The 20,024-nt window shown below is 46.4% G+C and overlaps 1 protein-coding gene across 1 annotated transcript in view; it reads left to right on the top strand.

Moving 5' to 3' along the window:
- The first annotated feature begins 553 nt into the window (after window positions 1-553).
- ANKRD46 (ankyrin repeat domain 46) overlaps window positions 554-20,024 on the top strand; it is a 165,412-nt gene continuing 145,941 nt past the window's right edge. The window contains exons 1-2 of the mRNA XM_069220557.1: window positions 554-943; window positions 14,356-14,443. The gene's annotated coding sequence lies outside the window, so the exon portion shown is untranslated. The remainder of the gene's footprint in view (window positions 944-14,355; window positions 14,444-20,024) is intronic.

Here is a 20,024-nt window from a genome sequence, read left to right as displayed (position 1 = left end):
AAACAGAACTGAAAATATTTCAGTGCTGAAAATGTTAGAATGTGAACTAAACATTACAGAGGTTTGTGGAAGAGGATGCAGTCTGCAGAATGCCTCAATCGCTTCTGTTCTCCTCTTCACACCACTTTCCTCTGCAGCCTCTTTGTGGGACGCTTGCATCTTTTTTTTGCTCACATTATTCTAAAATGCTCATCTCTTTCCCCTTGGAAAAGCAACACCGTTTATTATCCTTTCCTTGAAAAGGGTTTGCAGCTACTGCTGCTGGCGGGGGGCCACGCTCCTCCGCCCTCATGGTCCTGATTTTAAAAAGCATTTTCGATCGTAAACAGCCCGATTAAAATTCTTCGTACATCTTGCCCTTTGTCCTGTAGTATGGCATTCTTTACATCCTGGTTCTGTCACAAAGGTCGGCCTTGTTTATAGGCACTGATACGCTTTTTTATTGCTATTAGTTGCGGTAGTAGTATTTATTTAGGCACTCAGGTGGAGCTATGGCTGTTTTCGTCCGATTCGTCGTTTCGCACACATACGAGGCTGTTAAAACGAAATTAGGGAGTGGGTGTGGTTTATGCGGACAAGGAGGTCAGGCATTAAAATTAATATTAGATTCTAAGCAACCACCGAGTAACCCAGGGGCACATCCATAGGACCCCTGAGGCGGCAATCCCCAAGCAGTACCCCGGGGGTAAGCGTTGCTCCGTTTTTGTCCTTCTCTGTTTTGCAAGAGCTTCCCTATATTTATCCTGTAGATGGCGCACCCCCTCCTGCATACTGCGGAGGAAGAGGCAGCAGGCAGCGGGCAGTGGATGAATACTGAAGGCCCTTAGTCTTCCATGCTTCAGACCCGCAGTAAACAAACTGTTTTATCCGACCGCCATTCCCCAGCGTCGTTCCCCTGCTCGGACATGGAGGGGGTGCAGGCTGCCGGGCTGCGGAGATAGAGGTGAGGGGTGAGGGGTGAGGGGTGGGGGTGGCGGCCATGACGTGATTTTTCGCAGCTTTGTTTTTGTGCCGTTCTGCTGGGCGCCTGTTGTCTGCGCGACCCTTCGCACGAAACTGTTTTCATCAACATGGCATTTTTTTTCCTACCGAGTCAGTGTGATGCTATTATAAGGGAATGTTTGATTTAGAGACCCCTTTGACATGTTTTAAAATGAACAAGTGTGAATTTTTCTGTTTAACACTTCTAGCGCTCCCTACACTATACACTATACGTTAAAGCTCTTGCATACATGTGTAGCATATTGTAAATTGCCTGGTAGAAACGGACATATCGAATGATGGTTGTTTTGACATTAAAGGGCATGCTTCACCTCTTTGTGCACAAAGGAGTAATGTGATGCAAAACATAATTCACGTCTTGGTATACTGGTTTAAACATGATTTTTTTTTATAGGTTGATTACTTGTTGCCTCATTTTAAATTTAAACCCCTACCCGTTTCCTGGCGTGACTGTCCAAAATCTAACTTGCTGTGCTTTTCGGTGGTAAACTCACAGCGGACTGCGGTTGAAGTGCCAGAAGACTTTCATTTGAACTTTCTCAGGTTGAAAGCTTTGCTCATTTCTCAGTGGCCTTGCAGTTTTTTTTTCTAGTTTCATTCAGGTAAATAGCTGTTTAAAAATATAATTTCACCAAGAAAATTAAGTGGTAAACAATGAAGCGTCAGCAAAACTTAGAGGCTTACCTAGAGCACCCGGAAATGTGATTTGCGAACGCAGCAGAGGTTTAAGACATTGCTTTAACCGGAATATTGTATCAGAATTACAGGATTGCCACCTTGTGCTGAGCACCAATACCACACATGGATGAATGGAAGATCTGTCTGACCCAGCTGATCGTTGGTAGATGCAATTTTCAGTGTAGCCATGTGTATTTTGTTAGAGATATGAACATGTTGGAGTTTGTAAACTCATAATAGCCATATTGTAATAAAAAGTGTGGTGTTTTACAATTATTGACTTGACTGACAAAACTGAAGCCAAAGGAGTAGGTGCAAGGTCTGTTTCAATTAGTGCTGTGCTGCTAACGTGTATTTGTTTGTGGTTCATGCACCGTTAGGCCACTGATGAACTGTGCATTTAGAAAGGTAAGAAAAAAGGAGTACAAGAAACATTTGCAGAAAGTGTTTAAAGAATATTAATTCCTTGTGGCCGTTTGTGACATTGCAGATTATTTGGAGGTAGCACAGTGCAGAAAGCATACTTCTGGTTCGCTTCAATTGTGACTTTAAGTGGTTCAACCTGTCTAGGTCCCATCGAGGAAGGACAAGCTTTCAGATGCTTTTCATGCCTGATTATGCCACCCTCCCAGCACTTTCGACCTTTGTAACAAGTAGTTTGAACTCTCCTAGGTTTCCGAAAAAGCTGATTTATTCTAAACAGCTGCTTTTTATCACAATGAGGTTCAACACCGATAGCTTGCTAGTTCAGATCTGCTCTAAGGACTACATTCTAATTCTTATGACATTTAAGCATTCGATAAAGGGAGGCATAAGACACAACACTCAGCTATGTCTATAGTGAGATCATAGTCGTAACAATCAGTGGCTCCATCTCCTTAGATCTGCTGGAGCATTTTCATCCTTCGCTGGAATCCGTGCTCACCGAGGTCAACAAATCTTTGGACCCTGCATAGGATTTGGTAGAACCATACAACAAAATTTCAATACAAACCTATTAAATACATAGCAAGACCAATGTGGCCATACAAGTAAAACCCCAGTCAGGAAATAAAGTTAGAATATTTATTACAAACGCAAGCTCAAAGTCATGTAGATGATTTGCAAAACAAAATTATATTGATACAAAATCACCATGGGCTGCCCAAGGCAACGAAACAAGTTCAGACGAACTAACATTAACAGAACTGAGCATTTGACGAGGACAATGCAAAACATCAACAAAGTTATCTGAGATACAGAAAATAAATGTTTCTCACCTTTTGATTAACACTGACAATTTCAAATCAGCAGAGTTCAATTGAGCCTGGCACAGGGAAACCCTAAGGTTAACCAAATCAGGGAAAAGCATGTGTGGGACGGAACACATGCGGACAAAAAGGGCAAAAAGATCTTGGAAAAAGGTAATCTTGGGTAAGAAGTTACTAACCAAGGTAGGCAAGAGATAGATGACAAGCATTTGCAATGCAATGGGTCTCACGTTTGCTTGAGTTAGAGCTATTAACGTTGTAAACTCCTAACCAAACTTTTCTTGCCACATAAACTGATAATGAAAAGTAAAGCAGTTTCACATATGAGAGCCAGCGGTCACCATGAGCGTGAAGGAGACACAGAAAAGGAAACAGAAGTTCGCTCGCAGTGAAAAGTATGGGCAAATGCGCAATTATCCATGTAACCAGCAAAAGTAGAATTATCCATGTAACAGGGTTGTCATGCAAAGCGCTCAACTACTGCCCAGTGAGATTGCGCTGTGTAGGAGGTAAAAAGAAATAGTGCAGAAGCCATTTGGGAAACATGGAGCCTTGTATGTTTTCAGTAGTTGGCCAGTGCGCTCGAAGAGGGCTAAACACCAGAAAAGGCATGACGGATGCATGCCTTTCACTAATGAAATCAAGCGAGTTTTAAAAGGCAAGCTCGCAAACCAATGAAAGTGATGGGCGTGACATGGTTGTGGTTAAAAGCTCACAGAGAGATTACACCAGGGACAAAGCACTTGCACGCACTCAACCCTAAAAAGGGAAAGCGTCAGCATGTCAGAAGCTCGACCAAGAGTCCTCTGTAGTGGTTAGGAAGAAAATCAGCAAGGCATTTCAAAGGAGTCCAAGGCAGAGAGGAAGATACTGCTCCGAGGGTCTTGGCATTCAGGATACAGGGAAGGGGGGGCGGCACAGCTTCTCATCTTCAGGAGTCTTGAAGTCTGTCAGGAATCTGACCAGGGTTAAAATCTGACCAAAGTCCAACTGATCAACGACATACAAGAGTATATACGACAATCTGATTCGTTCAGGGCAACAGTTCATTTGACGTTAAAGGGGCATTGTCTAATATGAATGTCACATGACCCCAGGTTGAAGCATTCTCATTTCTTCCCAGGTCTGTCATGAGAATAGCATCCATACCTGTAACTCCAAACGAGATTGAAACAAATGTTCACATTGCTAGCCCGCAGTCCAGGATGTTTCACATCCAAGGTCAGAGTTTTACAAGTCTCTGTGTGTAAAATAATAGAAGCCTATTACCAAGCTATTGTTCTTATGGGAACGAAGTCTGAATGAAAGTTCATGTTATGGAAATTACTTTACATTTTTTGCACAGTCACAAAATACAGGGCCTAGCAGGCCTTTTTTAGGTTATTACAAGTAAGTTAATACTGCACATTAATACATCAAATAATCACATTTTTACATGCAAACTATAAATTCTGCATTAATAATTCTTCGCTAGTATTCAGGTTACAGTAACTTCAAACAAAATGACTCTGTTAATACATTTCAATCAATATAACATGGAACTGCATTTTTCCATTTTGCATGCATATTTAAATCATTAATCAATAGAAATTCAAAATTGTTTCAATGCAGACTATTAGTTTAGAGTCTAAATTGCATCATAATATCAGTTTAATCCTTCAAATATTTAATTAAACTTTAATACCACCAGGGTTTCTAACTTTAGTCTAAATGATTGCACATTTAAAATGGCTTCTCGGTGCATCTTTTTACAGTCAAACCTTTAGTACTTTGGTTAAAATAATGCATAAACTGTCACACATAGATTACTTCTGTGACATGAGGGACAGCACTAAAGTTTCTGCTACATCAAAGCCCAGGCACCAATCATGACTTTACCCCATTTCCTTGACCGAGATAAAGTGATTGAGCTCGCCCATGCAAGTGCAAACACTTTGAAGTTAATCAGTGTCCAGTGCCCTCATTGAGCAATGAATCCTGACTGCAGTTTTTGATTCAGTGGCAAGCCATGGGTGACAGTTGGTGTAGGCCTTCTAGGAAACAAATCTTTCCTTAAGAGCTCTTTATAAGACAGAAATCATGGTATATGAGTGATATGAATAATAATACACCACAAATGAGAACCCATGCTTTAAGGGTGTTCTTCCTCATGCCACTAGCTGTGAAGCAAGACTTCTTTGATGCTTGACCTGTGGCAAGCTTCACTGCTCTGCGTGGCACTGCAGGTATTGGGCTCCAGAAAGAAAGTTGCAAAATACAGATATACGCTATTTGATTGTTTGGAATGTAGAAGAGGACCTAAACTGGGAAAAGGTATCCAAGATGGACTCGTGATGAATCTGATGTATTCAGTATCCCCCACCATCCGTTCATCAACTTAAAAATCAGAAAGAATCTCCCTTCCATTAGGACCTGAAAGCAGCTGTTGCGGGCTTGCTTAACTTGTGAGTTGACTGTGGCTTTGCCCTATTCAATGGACTCCCAAACAAACTGACTTGGCCCACTAAGCTCTGTACTTCATGCTGCTAGCAGGTTTGTTTTCAGCAAATAAATACAAACTGTATCAGATCAACCCAGCTCCTATCCAGTTCAAATGACTCCTATTGAGGCATGCTGCTCCATGAGAAAGGCACACCTTATGTACAAAGATTTGAACCTCCAGATGCATAGAGTTCTCTCCCAGAACTTGTCCATATATGACGTCTCTCACACCATACATTGTAAGGAGGAAGGTCTTGCTTCGCTACCCTTTCGAAGAAGGACATGATTTTCTTGTCCTTTGTAGGAAAGTACCATCTTGCCTGGCATGTTACCCCCCCATATTTCACTGTATATTTGTTGTTTTAGTCTGTGTGTCACTGGGACCCTGCCAAGCAGGGTCCCAATGCTCATAAGTATGTGCCCTGTATGTGTTCCCTGTGTGATGACTAACTGTCTCACTGAGGCTCTGCTAACCAGAACCTCAGTGGTTATGCTCTCTCTGCTTTCCAAATTGTCACTAACAGGCTAGTGACCAATTTCACCAATTCACATTGGCATACTGGTACACCCATATAGTATATGGTACTGAGGTACCCAGGGTATTGGGGTTCCAGGAGATCCCTATGGGCTGCAGCATTTCTTTTGCCACCCATAGGGAGATCTGACAATTCTTACACAGGCCTGCCAGAGCAGCCTGAGTGAAATAACGTCCACGTTATTTCACAGCCATTTACCACTGCACTTAAGTAACTTATAAGTCACCTATATGTCTAACCTTCACCTGGTGATGGTTGGGTGCAAAGTTACTTAGTGTGAGGGCACCCTGGCACTAGCCAAGGTGCCCCCACCTCGTTCAGGGCAAATTCCCCAGACTTTGTGAGTGCGGGGACACCATTACACGTGTGCACTGTACATAGGTCACTACCTATGTACAGCGTCACAATGGTAACTCCGAACATGGCCATGTAACATGTCTAAGATCATGGAATTGTCACCCCAATGCCATTCTGGCATTGGGGTGACAATTCCATGATCCCCCGGGTCTCTAGCACAGAACCCGGGTACTGCCAAACTGCCTTTCCGGGGTTTCCACTGCAGCTGCTGCCAACCCCTCAGACAGGTTTCTGCCCTCCTGGGGTCCAGGCAGCCCTGGCCCAGGAAGGCAGAACAAAGGACTTCCTCTGAGAGAGGGTGTTACACCCTCTCCCTTTAGAAATAGGTGTCAGGGCTGGGGAGGAGTAGCCTCCCCCAGCCTCTGGAAATGCTTTGATGGGCACAGATGGTGCCCATCTCTGCATAAGCCATTCTACACCGGTTCAGGGATCCCCCAGCCCTGGCGGAAAACTGGACAAAGGAAAGGGGAGTGACCACTCCCCTGACCTGCACCTCCCACGGGAGGTGCCCAGAGCTCCTCCAGTGTGCCCCAGACCTCTGCCATCTTGGATTCAGAGGTGTTGCTGGCACACTGGACTGCTCTGAGTGGCCAGGGCCAGCAGGTGACGTCAGAGACTCCTTCTGATAGGCTCTTACCTCTGTTAGTAGCCAATCCTCCTTCCTAGGTAGCCAAACCTCCTTTTCTGGCTATTTAGGGTCTCTGCTTTGGGGAATTCTTTAGATAACGAATGGAAGAGCTCACCAGAGTTCCTCTGCATCTCCCTCTTCACCTTCTGCCAAAGGATCGACCGCTGACTGCTCAGGACGCCTGCAAAACTGCAACAAAGTAGCCAGACGACTACTAGCAAGCTTGTCTCGCTTCATCCTGCCGGCTTTCTTGACTGTTTCCAGGTGGTGCATGCTCTGGGGGTAGCCTGCCTCCTCCTTTCACCAGGAGCTCTGAAGAAATCTCCAGCGGGTCGACGGAATCGTCCCCCTGCAACCGCAGGCAACAAAAGACTGCATCACCGGTCCTCTGGGTCCCCTCTCAGCATGACAAGCGTGGTCCCTGGAACTCAGCAACTCTGTCCAAGTGACTCCCACAGTCCAGTGACTCTTCAGTCCAAGTTTGGTGGAGGTAAGTCCTTGCCTCTCCACGCTAGACTGCATTGCTGGGTACCGCGTGATTTGCAGCTGCTCCGGCTCCTGTGCACTCTTCCAGGATTTCCTTCGTGCACAGCCAAGCCTGGGTCCCCGGCACTCTAACCTGCAGTGCACAACCTTCTGAGTTGTCCTCTGGCGTCGTGGGACTCCCTTTTGTGACTTTGCGTGGACTCCGGTTCACTCCTCTTCCAAGTCCGGTACTTCTGCGGGTGCTGCCTGCTTCTGTGAGGGCTCCCTGACTTGCTGGGCGCCCCCTCCGTCTCCTCATCCAAGTGGCGACATCCTGGTCCCTCAACAGCATCCAAAAACCCTAACCTCGACCCTTGCAGCTAGCAAGGCTTGTTTGCGGTCTTTCTGTGTGGGAACACCTCTGCAAGCTTCTTCACGACGTAGGACATCCATCCTCCAAAGGGGAAGTTCCTAGTCCTCTTCGTTCTTGCAAAACACCAAGTGTAGGAAGTTGGCTCTGTATGTGCTATTTCAAAGTAAGGAATAGCATGCACAGAGTCCAAGGGTTCCCCTTAGAGGTAAAATAGTGGTAAAAATAGATAATACTAATGCTCTATTTTGTGGTAGTGTGGTCGAGCAGTAGGCTTATCCAAGGAGTAGTGTTAAGCATTTGTTGTACATACACATAGACAATAAATGAGGTACACACACTCAGAGACAAATCCAGCCAATAGGTTTTTGTATAGAAAAATATCTTTTCTTAGTTTATTTTAAGAACCACAGGTTCAAATTCTACATGTAATATCTCATTTGAAAGGTATTGCAGGCAAGTACTTTAGGAACTTTAAATCATAAACATTGCATGTATACTTTTCAAGTTATTGACAAATAGCTGTTTTAAAAGTGGACACTTAGTGCAATTTTCACAGTTCCTAGGGGAGGTAAGTTTTTGTTAGTTTTACCAGGTAAGTAAGACACTTACAGGGTTCAGTTCTTGGTCCAAGGTAGCCCACCGTTGGGGGTTCAGAGCAACCCCAAAGTCACCACACCAGCAGCTCAGGGCCGGTCAGGTGCAGAGTTCAAAGTGGTGCCCAAAACACATAGGCTAGAATGGAGAGAAGGGGGTGCCCCGGTTCCGGTCTGCTTGCAGGTAAGTACCCGCGTCTTCGGAGGGCAGACCAGGGGGGTTTTGTAGGGCACCGGGGGGGACACAAGCCCACACAGAAATTTCACCCTCAGCAGCGCGGGGGCGGCCGGGTGCAGTGTAGAAACAAGCGTCGGGTTTGTAATGGAAGTCAATGGGAGATCTAGGGATCTCTTCAGCGCTGCAGGCAGGCAAGGGGGGTGTTCCTCGGGGAAACCTCCACTTGGTCAAGGGAGAGGGACTCCTGGGGGTCACTCCTCCAGTGAAAGTCCGGTCCTTCAGGTGCTGGGGGCTGCGGGTGCAGGGTCTCTCCCAGGTGTCGGGACTTAGGATTCAAAGAGTCGCGGTCAGGGGAAGCCTCGGGATTCCCTCTGCAGGCGGCGCTGTGGGGGCTCAGGGGGGACAGGTTTTTGTACTCACAGTCTTAGAGTAGTCCTGGGGTCCCTCCTGAGGTGTTGGATCGCCACCAGCCGAGTCGGGGTCGCCGGGTGCAGTGTTGCAAGTCTCACGCTTCTTGCGGGGGGGCTTGCAGGGTTCTTTAAAGCTGCTGGAAACAAAGTTGCAGCTTTTCTTGGAGCAGGTCCGCTGTCCTCGGGAGTTTCTTGTCTTTTCGAAGCAGGGGCAGTCCTCAGAGGATGTCGAGGTCGCTGGTCCCTTTGGAAGGCGTCGCTGGAGCAGGATCTTTGGAAGGCAGGAGACAGGCCGGTGAGTTTCTGGAGCCAAGGCAGTTGTCGTCTTCTGGTCTTCCTCTGCAGGGGTTTTTCAGCTAGGCAGTCCTTCTTCTTGTAGTTGCAGGAATCTAAAATCTTAGGTTCAGGGAAGCCCTTAAATACTAAATTTAAGGGCGTGTTTAGGTCTGGGGGGTTAGTAGCCAATGGCTACTAGCCCTGAGGGTGAGTACACCCTCTTTGTGCCTCCTCCCAAGGGGAGGGGGTCACATCCCTAATCCTATTGGGGGAATCCTCTATCTGCAAGATGGAGGATTTCTAAAAGTTAGAGTCACTTCAGCTCAGGACACCTTAGGGGCTGTCCTGACTGGCCAGTGACTCCTCCTTGTTTTTCTCATTATTTTCTCCGGCCTTGCCGCCAAAAGTGGGGCCTGGCCGGAGGGGGCGGGCAACTCCACTAGCTGGAGTGTCCTGCTGGGTTGGCACAAAGGAGGTGAGCCTTTGAGGCTCACCGCCAGGTGTGACAATTCCTGCCTGGGAGAGGTGTTAGCATCTCCACCCAGTGCAGGCTTTGTTACTGGCCTCAGAGTGACAAAGGCACTCTCCCCATGGGGCCAGCAACATGTCTCGGTTTGTGGCAGGCTGCTAAAACTAGTCAGCCTACACAGATAGTCGGTTAAGTTTCAGGGGGCACCTCTAAGGTGCCCTCTGTGGTGTATTTTTCAATAACATGTACACTGGCATCAGTGTGCATTTATTGTGCTGAGAAGTTTGATACCAAACTTCCCAGTTTTCAGTGTAGCCATTATGGTGCTGTGGAGTTCGTGTTTGACAGACTGCCAGACCATATACTCTTATGGCTACCCTGCACTTACAATGTCTAAGGTTTTGTTTAGACACTGTAGGGGTACCATGCTCATGCACTGGTACCCTCACCCATGGTATAGTGCACCCTGCCTTAGGGCTGTAAGGCCTGCTAGAGGGGTGTCTTACCTATACTGCATAGGCAGTGAGAGGCTGGCATGGCACCCTGAGGGGAGTGCCATGTCGACTTACTCGTTTTGTCCTCACTAGCACACACAAGCTGGCAAGCAGGGTGTCTGTGCTGAGTGAGAGGTCTCCAGGGTGGCATAAGACATGCTGCAGCCCTTAGAGACCTTCCTTGGCATCAGGGCCCTTGGTACTAGAAGTACCAGTTACAAGGGACTTATCTGGATGCCAGGGTCTGCCAATTGTGGATACAAAAGTACAGGTTAGGGAAAGAACACTGGTGCTGGGGCCTGGTTAGCAGGTCTCAGCACACTTTCAATTGTAAAAATAGCATCAGCAAAGGCAAAAAGTCAGGGGGCAACCATGCCAAGGAGGCATTTCCTTACACCAAGCTTCTTCCATCTGGTGGCAGCTTCCTTGCACCCTCAGCTGGCATTTCCTGGGCTCCTTCCCACTCTCGACACTGTCGCGACTCTTGGACTTGGTCCCCTTGTCTTACAGGTACTCAGGTCCGTAAATCCACTGTTGTTGCATTGCTGGTGTTGGTTTTCCTTGCAGAATCCCCCTATCACGACTTCTGTGCTCTCTGGGGGTTGTAGGTGCACTTTACACCTACCTTACAGGGTCTTGGATTGGGCTATTTTTCTAACCCTCACTGTTTTCTTACAGTCCAAGCGACCCTCTACAAGCTCACATAGGTTTGGGGTCCATTCGTGGTTCGCATTCCACTTTTGGAGTATATGGTTTGTGTTGCCCCTATACCTATGTGCTCCTATTGCAATCTATTGTAACTTTACACTGCTTGCATTACTTCTTTTTGCTATAACCTGCATAATTTTGGTTTGTGTACATATATCTTGTGTATATTTCTCATCCTCATACTGACGGTACTCACTGAGATACTTTTGGCATATTGTCATAAAAATAAAGTACCTTTATTTTTAGTATATCTGTGTATTGTGTTTTCTTATGATATTGTGCATATGACACCAGTGGTATAGTAGGAGTTTTACATGTCTCCTAGTTCAGCTTAAGCTGCTTTGCCATAGCTACCTTCTATCAGCCTTAGCTGCTAGAAACACCTCTTCTACACTAATAAGGGATAACTGGACCTGGCACAAGGTGTAAGTACCTTCTGGTACCCACTACAAGCCAGGCCAGCCTCCTACATCCTTCTACTTCAGTGCCCCAAAAATCTAGAGTGTCATCATATTAAGAATGCTCCTCTTTTAACTCTGTCTGCAAGAATATTTACTTTGAAAAACATCTGCATTTGAATTTCCTAATCACAATTTTTGCGTACCCTGTCAGTGTAGCTCTTAGCTTTCTGTAGTACTCGTAGATAAGCCTATAACTATCGACCCTTATTTCATATTACTATGCACTCTGTAAAGTTGATAAGTGTCAAGCCACACACTTTTTCTCCCAATAGTGCTTCTGTTGGTTAATCTTTTAATACCAAGCTATGATAGTTTAGTACCTTCTATAACTGACTGTAACACCTATTAGCCAGTTTGACTATTGTTTCACTACCAGCCCCTGACTCTTTAGTGCCTCATAACCCTGCGACATTCCAAGCTAACTTTGACTGAATGCGCTTATGTCAAGCGTAAGCGTTCAACCTCATGTATACTTTTAGTATACTTCTTATGGCTTGAAGCGATTTCATTTGTTGGTTGCAGTGTCCTTCAAAAATTCTTGCTCGCTAGCTGCCAGTTCTGCCATTTTTTGCCTCCTTTCAGTTTCAGAGCAGTGACCAACTAATGTATTATTCCCCTTTGGTTTCTTTATCTGTTGCTGTGATGGACTACTTTGACACTTCTTTGGTGCTCCCTTTTTACTATTGGTGTTTTAGGCTGGTAGCTGTCTGTGTTTTGTTGAGGCATTCCGTTCCTCCCACCTCCTCCCATGTTGCTGGCATTTGTTTTGTCTTTAATCCAGTGCTGTCCTCCCCTCTGGCTCCTAAAATAAGATTATTTTACAAAAGAAACACCCAGTTGTTTAGCTCACTGCTCTCGAAAGCCACAAAATGCCCTTTCTGGTATAATGTAGCTAAACCTAGAAGCAATGATGTGAAACTTGCTTAGACTTGGCACACAATGCATTGCTTATTTCCTTTATTGGGGCCATAAATCTTCTGCTCTGCTATTGTTAACTTTATTTAAGCTTTGTAGAAATGCGAGGCAAGAACGTTTGCAAGACATAATTCTGTTAAATTAAAAATAAAGTACTTTTCCAGCCTTATTTTCCATCGTCTCTGCTCAAGGGCTTGTGATTTCTGATGTCACTAGCCGTCAGTGGCCACCAAAACATGGCAGGAAAAGACGAAATTATGAGACAGGGTTTACCACTTTATGTGGCAAGAAAAGTCTAGTTATGAATTTACAATGCCAATAGCTCTGACTCAAGAAAATGCGAGGCCTATTGAATTGCAAATGCCTGTTTTATTATGCCACTCTTTCACCCTAGTTTTGGTTTATATTTTATCCATTTCCGATGCTCTCCCGCTGTGACATATTATGACCACTGCACGGCTTTGCCACTCTCCTATATTGTAAACTGTCTAGCCCTTCATAATACTGTTCCTTAATTACCTCTTTCTGCTTTTTCAGCTACGTGTATCTTTGCTGTCATTGTAATTCGGTAACCTTATTGTACAGTGCTCTGAAATCTTTCAGTCGGAGTTTGTGTTATGTAAGGCAGTACTTAAATACAATTATATTGTTTTCCTCTGAGGTTAGTTGCTGTGTCACAGTAAATGTCACAGGCGAATGCATAGTGCTGCCTAGGCTAGCCGAGTTGGTGGAGCTTCCCACCCTAAAACATAGAATTCAAGTGTTCCTGGAGGCCGGGGGGAATCTTCCCACAGTTAACACCAGGCCTCAGATGTCCAGGCCATGCTGAGGAGACAAGGCAATAGATGAAGTTCAGGTCCTGTGTATGTCAGGGAAGCTTGCACTTTTACTACCTGGGGCTGTATTACAGAATACAGCACATTGTCCCTGTTTGCTCTGGGGTCACTTTTCAAAAGGTGCGCCCAGTGCAAACAAGGACAGTGCGCTGTATTATACTAAATGCGCTGCCCCTGGGACAGCCACGAACTTGTGCTGTCCTCTGGGCAGCCCATTTGAGAGAAATACAGAGCAGCTGTTTAAAAACTGCTCAGTGTTTCTCTGTGCAGATGGCAACCCGCCTGAATTTTTAGAGGGATTAGAGATACCTTTGCAGGCGGGTGCAGTGAGTGACTACACATGCCTGCAAGGGAATGTCTGAGGGGGTCCATGGTAGCGTCCCCACCCCCCCGGCTGCCTATTGTGGCACTCTTTCAGTGAGCTTCAAACATCATGTTTTCCTTTGCACCCACGTTGGTAATATGGCATGAGTGCAGAGGCACAGTGGTTCCCTCATTTGCATAACACTGCCATGCAAATGAGGGAACGCCCTCTGTTGATAGCATTGGCGCTATGTGTGCATCAGCGATATCGGCAGAACTGTCAGTATTACATAAGGGGCCGCAGAAGCATCTGTGGCCATTTCTTTAATACCAAAAGTGCCCAGGGGGGCGCGCAATGTGGGCGCAAGTGCCGGTGGAAACTTTAGAAACTTTATGTAATAGGACCCCTGGTGGTGTTTGTGCACTAGCCTATGTGTGACTTGAAGTGTACACTGGGGCTGCCTCTAGTGTATCGTGTGTGTACTTCTGCTGCATGCACAGTATCTATGTTTATGAAGAAATTTGAACAGCTGCTACTAGTGCCGCACATTTGTAAGTTAACTTTTACTACTGCTGGCACACTTTACGTGTTCAGTGTGTGAGGCAGGGACGTGTGAGTACCAGCACAAATACTCTACCTGGCATTTGTGTATGTAAAGGATTGTGCACGGCTGCTTCCCGTGTTAAAACTGCTTGCACTGCTGAGTTTTGTGTGTAATAGTGAAGCGCGTGGCAATACGTTTTTGCAGTGAAATAACACAAACTGTTGACGTTACCAAGTATGGCTGATAATGCATAATGGAAGACATTCAAGTTGAAAGACAAAATTAGAGACCTTGCAGGGAAGTATGTGTAAAATACCAGTGATCTAACTCAAGCATAAATCATTTGAAAACTGTACCACTTAACTAAATGTTTGATTTCTTCTTTTTCTTTTAACAGGTTAGATCTTATGCAGTAAAAATCCCAAGAAAGATATCGTACACAATACAATAAAGCCTAACCGAAACTGATATTTACTTAGAAGCAGGTGAGTCATTTTTTTGCAACAGTTGCAGCCAAATTACATAACGCCAAAGTTACGCAGTGCACTTTTGCACCTACCAACTTGTTAAAAAAGGGCAATTTTCTATCATTTGGTACCACTGTTTTTGTTACCCTGGCCGGTTGTGGAAATAAAAAAAATATATATCTTTCAAGGATGATATTTATACGATAGCTGTAGGAAGTTGGCTCTGTATATACTATTTCAAAGTAAGAAATAGTGTGCACAGAGTCCAAGGGTTCCCCTTAGAGGTAAGATAGTGGCAAAATTAGATAATTCTAATGCTCTATTTTGTGGTAGTGTGGTCGAGCAGTAGGCTTATCAGAGGGTAGTGTTAAGCATTTGTTGTACACACACAGGCAATAAATGAGGAACACACACTCAAAGACTTACTCCAGGCCAATAGGTTTTTATATTGAAAAATCTTTTCTTAGTTTATTTTAAGAACCACAGGTTCAAGATTTGCAGTAAACACTTTAAATGCAAGGTACTTCACTTATTGCTTTTATTCAAAGTTCCTAAAGTATCTATCACATACAGTCTTTGTAAAAATGGCAATAAGCTATTTTCAAAGTGGACACAGTGCAAAAATCAATAGTTCCTGGGGGAGGTAGGTAAAGGTTAGATTAGGAGGTAAGTAAAACACTTGCAAGTCTCAGTTCTGGGGCATAGACAGCCCACCGTTGGGGGTTCAAGGCAACCCCAAAGTTACCGCAGCAGCAGCTCAGGGCCGGTCAGGGTTAGAGGTCAAAGAGGTGCCCAAAACACATAGGCGCCTATGGAGAACAGGGGTGCTCCGGTTCCAGTCTGCCAGCAGGTAAGTACCTGCGTCCTTGGGGGCAGACATGGGGGGTTTTGTAGAGTACAGAGGGGGACACAAAACACGCCCTCGGCGGCACAGGGGCGGCCGGGTGCAGTGTGCAAAGCAGGCGTCGGGTTTCAGGTAGAAAACAATGGAGGGACCCGGGGGTCACTCTAGCGGTGCAGGCAGGCACAGGGGGGACTTCTCGGGAGAGCCACCACCTGGGCTCGGCAGAGGGTCGCCTGGGGGTCACTCTTGTGCTGAGGTTCGGTTCCTTTAGGTCCTGGGGGCTGCGGGTGCAGTGCTGGTTCAAGGTGTCGGGTCCCTTGTTACAGGCAGTCGCGGTCAGGGGAGCTTCTGGATTCTTTCTGCAGGCATCACTGTAGGGTTCAGGGGGGTCGTCTCTGGTTACTCACGGGCTTGCAGTCGCTGGGGAGTCCTCCCTGTGGTGTTGGTTCTCTGAATCCCGAGCCGGGGCGTTGGGTGCAGAGTGAGAAGTCTCACGCTTCAAGCGGGAACCACGCAGTCTTTGAAACTTGCTTCTTTGTTGCAAAGAAGTAGCTGGTTTTGAGCAGGGCCGCTGCTCACAGGAGTTCCTTGGTCCTTTAGTCCAGGGCAGTCCTCTGAGGCTTCAGAGGTCGCTGGTCCCTGTCGGATACGTCGCTGGTTGCAGGTTTTCGAAGTTGGAGACAGGCCGGTAGGGCTGGGGCCAAAGCAGTTGTCATCTTCCTCCTTCTCTGTGGGCTTGTAGGTCAGCAGTCCTTCTTGTTTCTTCAAGTTGCAGGAATCTAGTTTCCTAGGTTCTGGGGTGCCCCTAAATACTGAATTTAGGGGTGTGTTTAGGTCTGGGAGGGCAATAGCCAATGGCTACTGTCGTTGAGGGTGGCTACACCCTCTTTGTGCCTCCTCCCTGTGGGGAGGAGGGCACATCCCTAATCCTATTGGGGGAATCCTCCAACCTCAAAATTGAGGATTTCTAAAGGCAGGGGTCACCTCAGCTCAGGACACCTTAGGGGCTGTCATGGCTGGTGGGTGACTTCTCCTTGTTTTTCTCCAGCCTTGCCGCCAAAATTGGGGGCAGTAGCCGGAGGGGCGGGCATCTCCACTATCTGGGATGCCCTGGGGTGCTGTAACAAAAGGGGTGAGCCTTTGAGGCTCACCGACAGGTGTTACAGTTCCTGCAGAGGGAGGTGAGAAGCACCTCCACCCAGTACAGGCTTTGTTCCTGGCCACAGAGTGACAAAGGCACTCTCCCCATGTGGCCAGCAATATGTCTGGTATGTGGCAGGCTGGCAGAAACTGGTCAGCTTACACTAGAAGTTCAATTGGTATTTAGGCGGCATGTCTAAGATGCCCTTTGGGTGTATGTTACAATAGATTGCACACTGGCATCAGTGTGCATTTATTGTGCTGAGAAGTTTGATACCAAACTTCACAGATTTCAGTGTAGCCAGCATGGAACTGTGGAGTTCATGTTTGACAAACTCTCTGACCATATACTCTTATGGCTACCCTGCACTTGAAATGTCTAACGATTTGCTTAGACACTGTAGGGGCATAGTGCTCATTCACATATGCCCTCACCTGTGGTATAGTGCACCCTGCCTTAGGGCTGTAAGGCCTGCTAGAGGGGTGACTTACCTATACCACAGGCAGTGTGAGGTTGGCATGGCACTCTGAGGGGAGTGCCATGTCGACTTAGTCATTTTCTCCCCACCAGCACACACAAGCTGTGAGGCAGTGTGCATGTGCTGAGTGAGGGGTCCCCAGGGTGGCATAAGACATGCTGCAGCCCTTAGAGAACTTCCCTGGCATCAGGGCCATTGGTACCAGGGGTACCAGTTACAAGGGACTTACCTGAGTGCCAGGGCTGTGCCAATTGTGGAAGCAAAGGTACAGTTTAGGGGAAGAGCACTGGTGCTGGGGCCTGGTTAGCAGGGTCCCAGCACACTTTCAATCAAAACTTAGCATCAGCAAAGGCAATAAGTTAGGGGGTAACCATGCCAAGGAGGCATTTCCTTACAATAGCACCTTAATTTTTGTGCTAGATTAAGTGACTACATTGGTCCCTTTCTCATATCTTACCTGACACCGTTTCTGCACTTTCTCCCAAAGGAAAACTAATCCCAACATTTTGACTTGTCTGTGAGGAGTTTGATAAGTGTAATGCAAGTAGATCATCTTTAAGGGCTCTTGACACCATTGACCTTAAAAATTTAATCATTAAGAACACATTCAGGAAGAGGGATGGCAAGTAAAATGGAGACTATAAGACCGCATAAACGGTCATACTTTCACTGTACAGAAAGTCAACGTTTTACATGTATATACCCAAAAGAAGAGATCTTTCTGACAGGTTATTTACATTGTACTGCTTTACTGGCTTTTAAAAGGGCAGAACATTCAAGTTTCTGACAATCTAAATCTCTCTGTGACTGACATTTTGAGAAAAAATGTTTCACCCTCTATATTTTTGCTGTTGAAATTGATAAACCTGATATAAAGAATTGTGGTTCGTAATGAAAAAGACAGTGTATCCAGGATGGTAGCAAATTACCCACTTTCTTCTGAATGATAGCTTCCTGAAATGTCTAAGCAAAACTGCAGAATTTTTAAAAAACCCAGCAAACATGATTAAGCGGAACCAGAAGTTACCTCTAGCACAAAACTGAGTTAGTTGCCTTTGGATGTAGCAGGGACACTTGAACAGAGAGAGTTTTTAAAATAACTAAGGATGTGCCCAAAAACAAATCTGTGTATGTCTGTTATAAAAGCCATGTGCTACTCAAAACGAACAACACAGAGGTATGTAACAATTTTCTGATCCTAAAATGCAGTTATTGAAAAAACAAAATGCTTGAAAGAGGGCAAATCCTGCATCATCATTGTTCCCAACTCCTATTTCCCTTTTCCACATCCCTTCTTGTATTCCCCCCCCCCTTTTTCAAAGTATTTTTGATGAAATGTGTTAAATGACCAGTTGTAGGAAGTTGGCTCTGTATATACTATTTCAAAGTAAGAAATAGCATGCACAGAGTCCAAGGGTTCCCCTTAGAGGTATGATAGTGGCAAAAAGAGATAATTCTAATGCTCTATTTTGTGGTAGTGTGGTCGAGCAGTAGGCTTATCAGAGGGTAGTGTTAAGCATTTGTTGTACACAAACAGGCAATAAATGAGGAACACACACTCAAAGACTTACTCCAGGCCCGTAGGTTTTTATATTGAAAAATATATTTTCTTAGCTTATTTTAAGAACCACAGGTTCCAGATTTACAAGTAGTAATTCAAATGAAAGGTATTTCACTTAGGTACTCTAAGAACTTTGAATGAACACAATATCATGTACAGTCTTTGTAAAAATGGCAATACGCTATTTTAAAAGTGGACACAGTGCAAAAATTAACAGTTCCTGGGTGAGGTAAGTAAAGATTAGGTTTGGAGGTAAGTAAAACACTTACAAGTCTCAAAATTGGGGCCAAGGTAGCCCACCGTTGGGGGTTCAAGGCAACCCAAAGTTACCACACCAGCAGCTCAGGGCCTGTCAGGTGCAGAGGTCAAAGAGGTGCCCAAAACACATAGGCTTCAATGGAGAACAGTGGTGCCCCGGTTCCAGTCTGCTAGCAGGTAAGTACCCGCGTCCTCACGGGGCAGACCAGGGGGGTTTTGTAGGGCACCGGGGGGGGGGGGGGGACACAAGCAGGCACAGAAAGTACACCCTCAGCGGCACAGGGGCAGCCGGGTGCAGTGTGCAAACAGGTGTCGGGTTTTAGGTAGGAAGTAATGGAGGGACCCGGGGGTCACTTCAGCGATGCAGGCAGGCACGGGGGGTTCCTCGGGGTAGCCACCACCTGGGCTAGGCAGAGGGTCGCCTGGGGGTCGCTCCTGCACTGGAGTTCTGTTCCTTCAGGTCCTGGGGGCTGCGGGTGCAATGTTGGTCCCAGGTGTCTGGTCCCTTGTCAGTGGTGGTCAGGGGGAGCCTCTGGATTCTCTCTGCAGGCGTTGCTGTGGGAGCTCAGGGGGGTCGTCTCTGGTTACTCACGGGCTCGCAGTCGCCGGGGAGTCCTCCCTGAGGTGTTGGTTTTCCGCAGGTTGAGCCGGGGGAGTTGGGTGCAGAGTGGAAAGTCTCACGCTTACGGTGGGAAACGTGAAGTCTTTAAAGTTGTTTCTTTGTTGCAAGAAAGTTGCAGGTTGTTGAACAGGGCCGCTGTCCACAGGAGTTTCTTGGTCCTTGGGTGCAGGGTAGTCCTCTGAGACTTCAGAGGTCGCTGGTCCCTGTTGGATGCGTCGCTGTTGCAGTTTTCTTCAAAGTTGGGAGACAGACCGGTAGGGCTGAGGCCAAAGCAGTTGTCGTCTCCGTCTTCACTGCAGGGCTTCAGGTCAGCAGTCCTTCTTCTTGTTAAGGTTGCAGGAATCTACTTTCCTAGGTTCTGGGGTGCCCCTAAATACTGCATTTAGGGGTGTGTTTAGGTCTGGGAGGGCAGTAGCCAGTGGCTACTGTCTTTGAGGGTGGCTACACCCTCTTTGTGCCTCCTCCCTTTGGGGAGGGGGGCACATCCCTAATCCTATTGGGGGAATCCTCCAAACTCAAGATGGAGGATTTCTCAAGGCAGGGGTCACCTCAGCTCAGGACACCTTAGGGGCTGTCCTGACTAGTGGGTGACTCCTCCTTGTTTTTCTCATTATCTCCTCCAGCCTTGCTGCCAAAAGTGGGGGCAGTGGCTGGAGGGGCGGGCATCTCCACTAGCTGGGATGCCCTGGGGCGCT

The sequence above is a fragment of the Pleurodeles waltl genome, chromosome 2_2 (assembly GCF_031143425.1).
Source record: "Pleurodeles waltl isolate 20211129_DDA chromosome 2_2, aPleWal1.hap1.20221129, whole genome shotgun sequence".
NCBI lineage: Eukaryota > Metazoa > Chordata > Amphibia > Caudata > Salamandridae > Pleurodeles > Pleurodeles waltl.
Note: the sequence above shows the minus strand (reverse complement) of the source record. Positions and strands in the feature narration are given on the sequence as shown.